Here is a 9,880-nt window from a genome sequence, read left to right as displayed (position 1 = left end):
AAGAAACCAACACACAAAGAAAACTAAAGCGCCGATAAAAGAACAATAGGGCCCCCCGCCAGGGCGGAGGTTACCTAGGCAACGAGGGAGAGAGGGAGGGGCCTCCAGAAGGGAGGGCGAGAAACCGGTTGCCCCGGGCTCGGTGAAGTTTCGGCGAGACCTCCCTCCGTGCCACCTCGACTTTCAGTAACAGTGGCCGCTAGGTGATGCCCGAAGACAACCGATGCCTGCAAGTGTCAGTCATCACGGAAAAGAAGTGAAGGATGGATCGCTCTGGGTCGGGGTGGAGGTTGGGGAGGGGGATGCGGCGGAGGCACACCGCGTCGCCGGCGTCTCCCGGATCCCTCTCAGACCAGGCCATTTCCGGGCCCAGGGAGTCCTCCCACGCGATGCCCGCGACTGGCCGACCAGAACCCCCAGGGGCACAGCCAAAGTTTCTGCCCCTGGGATCACCTGGCACTTCCATTGCCCCAGAGAGAAGAGAGGACCAGGGGTGCGGGGCGCGTGGAGGACGCCAGGGGTGGAGGTGGGAGCTACCAAAGACACAAGTGCGGTCATTAGCGTGTCAGAGTGGACTCCAGACCCACGACCTCAGAGAGGCAATCCCTGAACGAGTGTTAGTGCATGACATCCACGCTCCCGGACACGGCGTGGATTTCACGGGGAAAGCAGTGCACATCACACTCCCTTCCTGTTCCGGGGCAAGATTTTGCTCCCGAAGTACCCATTTCTCAACCGTGTTCCCCAAAGTCCACCCTGTCGTGAATCAGTCATGAATCTAGTCAGTACGGTGAATCGCGGAGCATCCACATCCCACCACGAAGATCGGAGTCCGCACACTACACATCGCCCCACGCGGTGTCTCCCCACAAGAACATCACCGCCATCCTAGCCGAGTAGTGATACAGTGCCATTTCTTTCATTTTCTCTTTCTCGCTTGCTATTTATTTATTTATTTATTTAACTTTGAGACAGAGTCTCACTCACTCTGCAGCCCAAGCTGTAGCGCTGTGGCACGATCTCGGCTCACGGCAACCCCCGCCTCCCAGGTTCAAGCGATTCTCCCGCCTCCGACTCCCGAGTAGCTGGGATCACAGGGGTCTGCCCCACCGCACCCGACTCAGTTTTGTAGTTTTAGTAGAGACGGGGTTTCACCACGTGGGCCAGGCTGGTCTTGAACTCCTGACCTCCTGATCCGCCCGCCTCGGCTTCCCAAACTGCTGGGGTGACAGACGTGAGCCACCGCGTTCAGCCCCTACGGTGCCATTGCTTGGAAATCACTCGTGGGAACACACACTTATGGGTCACGTGTGAAGAATTTTCCTTTTTCTATTTTTTTTCCCCTTTTTTTCGTGTGTGTGTGTGTGTGTGTGTGTGTGTGTGTGTGTGTGCGTGTGCGCGCGCGGTGGGACGGAGTTTCGCTCTTGCTGCCCAGGCTGGAGTGCAATGGCGCGATCTCGGCTCACTGCAACCTCCGCTTGCCAGGTTCCAGCGATTCTCCTGCGTCTGCCTCCCGAGTAGCTGGGATTACAGGCCTGCGCCCCCATGCCCGGCTAATTTTGTATTTTTAGTAGAGACGGGGTTTCTTCATGTGGGTCAGGCTGGCCTCGAACTCCCGACCTCAGGTGATCCACCCGCCTCGGCCTTCCAAAATGCTGGGATGACGGGCATGAGCCACCGTGCCCGGCCTTAGCCGTTTATTTTAAAGTCGAGGAGCTTATCAGGGAAATACGAGAAGTTTGGACATCACAGGTGACAGAGAGAAAGGTCTGCAAATGGCCCTTCCATCCAAGTGGGGACCCGGCCTCGATCTCCCGAAATCATGCACCCAGTGGGGAAGCCCGGCAAGGCCCGTCTGTGTAGATTCCTCTCGGCCTCTCTAAGCACGCACTTCTCACTTTGGTGGAAGGGGCAGGGCCCTCTCTGGGACGGGGGAATCTGACAGACAAAGAGACAGACGTAGAAAAAGAGAGATCGACAGACAGAGACAGAGAGAAACGGACAGAAAGAGCGAGAGAGCGAGAGAGCGAGAGCGAGAGCGAGAGCGAGAGCGAGAGAGAGAGAGAGAGAGAGAGAGAGAGAGAAACAGACTAGACAGGGAGGGGGAGAGAGGGAGAGAGACAGACAGAGACAGACAGACAGGCAAAAAAGAGAGTAAGACAGAAGACAGACACAGTGAGTGAGAGACACAGGTAGAGAGAGAGAGAGAGAGAGAGAGAGACAGACAGAGAGACAGAGAGACAGAGAGAAAGAGAGGGACAGGCAGACAGATAAAGAGAGTGACAGAGAAAGACATAGACGGACAGTGAGAGACGGAGAGAAACAGACAGAGAGAGAGAGAGAGAGAGAGGTAGACAGACAGACAGGCAAAGAAAGAGAGTAAGACAGAAGACAGACACAGTGAGAGAGACAGGAAAGACAGAAACGGACAGAGAGAGACAGAGAGGAACAGACAGAAAGAGAGAGGGTCCTAGCCCAATAGCGATACAGTGCCATTTCTTTCATTTCCTCTTTCTTTCCTTCTTTCTTTCCTTCTTTCTTTCTTTCTTTCTTTCTTTCTTTCTTTCTTTCTTTCTTTCTTTCTTCTTTTTTTATTTTTTTATTTTTTTGAGACGGAGTCTTGCTCTGTCACCCAGGCTGGAGTGCAGTGGCGCGATCGCAGCTCCCTGCAACCTCCGCCTCCCGGGTTCACACCATTCTCCGGCCTCAACCTCCCGAGTAGCTGGGACTACAGGCGCCGGCCACTACACCCAGATAATTCGTTTGTTTTTTTAGTAGAGACGGGGTTTCACCATGTTAGCCAGGATGGTCTCGATCTCCTGACCTGGCGATCCGCCCGCCTCAGCCTCCCAAAGTACTAGGATGACAGACGTGAGCCACTGCGTTCAGTCTACAGTGCCGTATCTCAGAAATCACTCACAGGAACAGACACTTACAGGTCATGTGTAGAGTTTCTTTTTTTGTTTTGTTTTGTTTTGTTTCGTTTTGTTTTGTTTTGCACGAGGAGGTGGCGGGATGGAGTTTCGCTCTTGCGTCCCAGGATGGAGTGAAATGGCAGAGGGGACTCAGGGAGTCAACCTATGGCAGAGATGGCACGTCATTCAGAGCGTAACGTCCACAGCGAAAGGTGGTAGGGCCGGCACTTTTAAAGGCTGAAATCCCGGCGGCTCAGGCCTGTCGTCCTCGCACTTTGGGAGGCCCAGGAGAACGGATCACTTGAGGTCAGGAGTTCGAGACCAGTGCGGCCAACATGGAGAAACCCCGTCTCTACTCAAAATACAAAAATTAGCCGGATGTGGTGGTGTGCGCCTGTAATCCCAGCCACTGAAGAAGAATCACTGGAATCCGGGAGGCAGAGGTTGCAGTGAGCCGAGGGAGTGCCACTGCACCCCCGCCTGGGTGACAGACTGAGAGAGACTCAGTCCCTCCCTACCAAAAAAGAAAGAAAGAAAGAAAGAAAGAAAGAAAGAAAGAAAGAAAGAAGAAAAAAAAAAAAGAAAAAAGAAAAAAGAAAACAAAACACAGGGACCGCCACCGGGCGCAGTGGCTCACACATGTAATCCCAGCACTTTGGGAGGCCGAGGTGGGCGGATCACCTGAGGTCAGGAGTTCAAGAGCAGCCTGGCCCACATGGTGAAACTCCGTCTCTACTAACATAGAAACATCTTCGGAGCATGATGGTGGGTGCCTGTAATCCCAGCTGCTCAGGAGGCTGAGACGGGAGAATCGCTTGAACCTGGGAGACGGTGGTTGCAGTGAGCCGAATCGCACCACCGCACTCCAGGCTGGGTGGCTGAGTGAGACTCTGTCTTAAAACAACAACAACAACAGCAGCAAAAAAAATAGCAAACGCACAAAAAAAGAACAGGCCAAAATACTCCATTGTCACTGAACGTTCCGCCACCAGACCGGAAACCCCCTGACTCAGGTCAAGGAGGTGGTGTTTCCTTCTCTCTGTCTCTGTCTCTCTCTCTCTCTCTCTCTCTCTCTCTCTCTCTCTCTCTCTCTCCCCCCCCCCCCAACTTTTATGTCTTGTTCAAGCACACATGTGCAAGATTGTTACACAAGTAAACTTCTGACTTGGGGGTTCAGTGTGCAGATGATTTCATCACCCGGATAACTCAGCGCAGTACCCGACAGTTTTCGTGGTTTGGTTTTTTGTTTTGTTTTGTTTTGTTTTGTTTTTCCCTGAAGATGTCTCTCCTTCCACACCTCCTCCCTCAAGTAGGCTCCCGCCTCTCTCGTCCCCCTCGTTCTGCCCACGAGTTCTCATTATTTAGTTCCCAGTTATAGATGAGAACACGCGGTCTTTAGCTGATCGTTGCTTTCATCTTCGGCGGTGGCGGTGAAAGAGGCATGACACGAAATCGACCCTTAGGACGCTCCCCTCCGTCCACACCCCACACCCCCTCCCCACACACACCCTCATTCCTGCCCCCCCTCCTCAAACCCAAGACAGGAAGAAAGGCAGATATTAAAGTCAGAGGTCAGCCTCCAAGACGGTGGAGGCAAGGGATCTGAAAGGGTGAGCAAGCGATAGGGGTCGGGGGATGTCGTGGCCGAGCTAGCAAAAATAGGGGACCGACTTTCCAGCCCCAGCACACCCCCAATCCTCAACCGCAGCTAGCCTCTGGGTGGGGTTGCGCCTGTAAAAGCTTCTGAATGGAGAGAAGCCCAAGGCTATGGAAGGCATCAGCTCCCAGTCCGGGAAGGGAACAGGGCTTTGTGCATTCGAATGGGGCTTTAGAAGGCGGTGCTGCGGTTTCCAAAGCGACACGCCTCGCCTCGCCTCGCCTCGCCTCGCCCCGCCCCGCCTCGCCCAGAGCGAAACTCCGTCTCAAAAAAATAATAATAATTTTAAGATAATAATAATAATAAAAAATAAATAAATAAATAAATAAATAAATAAGAAATAAATAGTTAGTACAGCGGTCGTGGTCGTGAATCATTCCCCGGAGTCCAGGCGCAGTGGCTCACGCCCGTCACGCGAGCACTTTGGGACGCCGGGGCAGAAGGCTTGCAACAACATGATGAGACCCTGTCTGTGCAAAAACATTTGAAAAGGAAGGCCGGGCGCGGCGGCTGACGCCTGCCGTCCCAGCACTTTGGGAGGCCGGGGAGGGAGAATCACCTGAGGTCGGGAGTTGGAGACCAGCCTGACCAACATGGTAGAAGCCCCGTCTCTAGTAAAAATACAAAATCAACCAGACGTGGTGGTGCATACCTGCAACCCGAGCTACTACTCGGGAGGCAGACTCAGGAGAATCTCTTGAACCCGGGAGGCAGAAGTTGCGGTGAGCCGAGATCCGCGCCATTGCACTCCAGTCTGGGCAACAAGAGCGAAACTCTGTCTCGGGAAAAAGAAAAATAAAACAATAAAAATTGAAAATCATCTGGGCACAGTGGCGCGTGCCCCATGGTCCCAGGCACTACACTCTGGAGGCTGAGGTGGAAGGATCGCTTGAGTCCAGGAGCGTCCACACTGCAGTGAGTTTGGTTTTGATGGCACCACTGCCAGGGTGACAGAGTGAGACGCCGTCTGTAAATCAGTCAAGCAATCAATCAGATCACTGCAAGGAGCTCTCTATGTCTTACTTTCAATAGGTGTCTCTTTAGGCCAAGCAGGCATGGTGCCTCACGCCAGTAATCCCAGCACTTTGGGAGGCCGAGGTGGGATGAAAGAAGGAAGGAAGGAAGGAAGGAAGGAAGGAAGGAAGGAAGGAAGGAAGGAAGGAAGGACAGACAGAACAAAAAGTTTTACAACCCTTTTTTTCATAGTGTCAGGAATTTACAGATAACACAAGTAGTTTAGGTCAGGGGCCGATGTTATTAGTATTACTTTTTTTTTTTTTTTTTTTAACTCCTACGGCCTGGTGGTGGTGCCAAGGTTGTCTGGCTATTTATCTGACTTTTGTTTGTTTCTAACGTTTTGCTTTCTCTCTTTCCTCCTGTCTTGTGAACTAGGCAAGGTGGGGGGAGGAGGGCAGCAGGAGCAGTAGAGGTCTCCTTCCTCATCCCCCACTTTGAGAATTTTCACTAATTAGTGGGCGGGTTCCCTTTCATTTTTACTTTTTGGGTCTTTTTTTTTTTTTTTTTTTTTTTTTTAAGACGGAGTCTTGCTCTGTCACCCAGGCTGGAGTGCAGTGGCCGGATCTCAGCTCACTGCAGCCTCCGCCTCCCGGGTTCACGCCATTCTCCTGCCTCAGCCTCCTGAGTAGCTGGGACTACAGGCGCCCGCCACCTCACCCGGCTAGTTTTTTTGTATTTTTTAGTAGAGACGGGGTTTCACCGTGTTAGCCAGGATGGTCTCGATCTCCTGACCTCGTGATCCGCCCGTCTCGGCCTCCCAAAGTGCTGGGATGACAGGCTTGAGCCACCGCGCCCGGCCAGCAAGTTTCTATTACAAGTAATACACTTACAGTGAGGGTTTTACATTTTCTACAGCTGGAAACTCTTTTCTAAATGAAGACCTAGGATCAAACCTGTGTTAAACCTGAACAGGCACATGTACTAACTTTGTCATGTCTTAAGCAGGTTAGTTTTTAACTGGGCCTTAAAACCTTTTTTTAGCAAGTAAAACAGTATTTTTTAATCAGAGAAGTTTTTACGAGCCCGACGCTTGAACTTGCGGCGTCTGTTTGGGGAAAGAGTTGGTTAAAGTCAAGTTATCTTGAGGCATTAACCCTTCTGCTTCTCCAGGCCATTGGTCTCTTACGTGAGCCCTTCTATCAACATAACATGAAGAAACATCTAGGCTGCCAGCAATGTTTTCAGCCTACTGAGGAAATAGGTTTTTTTCTGTTTTTTTATTTTTATTTTTTAAATTTTTGGCTAAAGGAGGAGGTTCTGGTAACTTCTGGTTTATATGTTTAAAGAATGACTGAAAGACCTTGCGATCGTTGCTGGGCTGGACGGGTCTGGGTTTCCTAAGCAGTACGTGTACAGTGGGGACACCTTACATAGGTGTTTCTTCTAGCATGGTTATGGGTGGGGGGGGGGGGGGGTGGTAACAACAACAAAGCAATGTATAGCATATTCATATCCAGCAAGGACGAAAGAGGTCCTTACCTGGGAAAAAGGTTGAATACAGCGACAGAACAATAGGAAAACAGTTAGTATTCTAGGAAAACTATCTGTCTTAAGATTTTTAACTACATTGACTTGCTTGATGAGTCCTCAAGCTTCGGCCGTGCATAGACTAGTCAGCTGCCGGTGTGTGACTAGAGCAGGGCTTGTGGTCCTCAGCAGCAGCTTGGTCTCGTCTCAGGATCAGCCGGGCTGGATGATCTGCGTCCTGTTAGCCGGTCCACTTGTCCTGAGCTGTCGGTGTTAGCTGACTGTGGTGGATCCAAGACGCAACACCTGCAACTTTAACAGCAGTGGGAGTGGACAAGGTTACAGTATAGGGCTCATCCTATATGGGTTGTAGAAAAATTAGGTTTTACTTTAAACAGAGTCCCTAGATTTAAATGGGTGTCAGGCTCGTAGGCATTATTTTTCTTCATTTAATTATGAACACTTCGTATGGCTATTTTGAAAGGCTGCATTTGCCTTTTAAAGGTTAATTTCTTTAGTTTCCGGAGGTCACCTTTTATTTGACCTACGATTTGCGGGTGGCCAACTGAACACAATCTTACAGGGCAGATACCTAGTTTGTTTGGTAGGGGTGCACCTGACTCGGAGGAGGACCGTAGGCAAAAACCTGATTTTATCTTAAGTGAATTTCCTGGCATATATCTATATATCTATATCTATATCTATATCTATATCTATATCTGTGTGTGTGTGTGTGTATGTGTGTGTGTGTGTGTGTGTATATATATATACATCTATCTATCTATCTATCTATCTATCTATCTATCTATCTATCTGTCTATCTATCTATATCTATATATGGCAACCCTTTTTTTTTCGTTTTGTTTTTTGGTCGCCAGTAGCTGCTCGCTCGAGTGTCCAGTTCATGCGTTCCACCTTTTGTTGAACTTTGTGGCCGATAGGCTGCGTGTAACCTCTGTTGTATTGTTAACAGTCTTGTTAAATCTTGCACTATTCCAGCTACAGCTACAAATGCTGGCCTATTGTCTGACTTTAAAATCAGAGGTAGTCTTAAACCTGGGGATAATGTCTTTTAACAGTACTTTAGTCACTTCTTGTACTTTTTCTGTCCTGGTGGGGAAAACTGTAACTTACCCTGAAAAGGTGCAAACAAGCACTAGCCTCCAGCAGGGGGCAGTCCTGTAAAGTCTATAAGCAAGTTTTCACAAGGTATGGCTCTTTTTCCTGTTTCAGTTTCTTAGAGGAGGAGTTCCCCCCTCCCCCCATCCCCACCCCCACTCCGCCCCTTTGTCACTGTATCTAGTGGCTGAGCCTTCAGTGAGAAATTGGAATCCAGATACGGCAGAGTCTTGCTGTTTGTAACTTCTAATGTGACCATGGGCTCCTGGGAGCCTAATGAGAAGGTGCCTAGTCTGCCCTAGTCTTTACATTCTTCAGCTCCTGTCAGCCTGATCAGATGAGTGTCTGGTTCCTCCAAGGTGCAGCAGCCCTTGGCCGATGGCCTCTTTGTCTTGCGGCCTTGGCCATTTCCTGTATTGCCTTCTGAACATTTACCCTTCTAGAGTCTTTTTTTTTTTTTTTTTCCATCTCGCACATTAATCTCTCTCTAGCCTTGTCCGGCTCTGGAATCCTTGCCTAACTTGACTTCGGTCATGTCTACATCCACGTCCGCGGCCTCTCACAATGCTGCTTTCCGCCCCCCCCCCCCCCCCCCCGCGTTCTCACGCTCCTACGGCCAGCTGGTGGGGCCCGAGAAACGGCACGGGCCCTGCCCCCGCCCACGCACTGCTGTCTGTCTCTCCTGTTTTCTTTTGATTCTCTATCTTTACACTTGCTTTTAGTCTTTCTTTTTCTTTTGCTCTTTTCCCTGTTTTCTAGAGTTTAACAGGCTCTTTTCTTTATACACTTGGAGGGTGAAACAGGCATACCGAGAGTCAGTGTAAATGTTTACAGTCTTACCCTCACCGAGTTCTAAGGCCCGGATTAAAGCAATGAGCCCAGCTTAACGACAGCGTCCAGGGTTACCACCGCATATTCTGCACATCTCTCCCCTCGTGGGTTGGTGAAGCTGTTCCCGTCCACGCATAGCTCCTAGTGTACTGATGCCCAAGGCTGGTCCCGGAGGTCAGATCTGCTAGAGTACACTGGAGTCCAACACCTCTACACAGTCATGCTCGACAGGGCTCTAGCTGTCGGGAGCAAGGCGGTGGGTTCAGGGTGTTCCCAGTTTAGTAGCTCAATGGTTGAAAAGGGCTGATAGATGAAAGTCTGTTGCCCACCCCCCTCCCCCCGGGATGTGGGCCTGGTCATTATAATAGACAGGTCCTCGTATCTCCCTGAGAGGCATTTACAGAGCTCGAGTAAGACCAGATCTGAGATGGCCCACTTGACTATCTCGACTTCTTTCCTTGGCCTCTGGAGGCTCCGATCCTTCCCTTCGAGGTGAGACCTGGGGCGTGTCAGCTCCTGAATCTCATTTCTGAGGGGGTTGTTGGCCTCGGTGAAGCGGGGTAGGCTGGGAAACATGGAGAAAGAATCTGTGTTATCTCTCGCGGCTCCCGTAAAAACTGGCTTCTCTTGCCGTTTCCTGGGACTCCCTTTTTAAAAAAACTGTGTGTCTGCCGGCGAAGCCGCTCTTACTTTTACTTTTGGCTATTTTGCACAAAGTTGTTAAACAGGGCTAAATTAACGCTGGCTTTGTCTATAATCTATTTCGCCATGAGTCCCTATAAAGGAATTTGATCTAGGTACACAGGCTGTCCTCCGACCCCGTCACCACCTGAACTACACGGCCAATTGTGCTCTGCCTATAGTTCCTTCCGTG

This window comes from Macaca fascicularis, chromosome 10, assembly GCF_037993035.2.
Source record: "Macaca fascicularis isolate 582-1 chromosome 10, T2T-MFA8v1.1".
Lineage (NCBI taxonomy): Eukaryota > Metazoa > Chordata > Mammalia > Primates > Cercopithecidae > Macaca > Macaca fascicularis.
The sequence above is the reverse complement of the archived record's forward strand: the minus strand, read 5'-3'. Positions refer to the sequence as shown.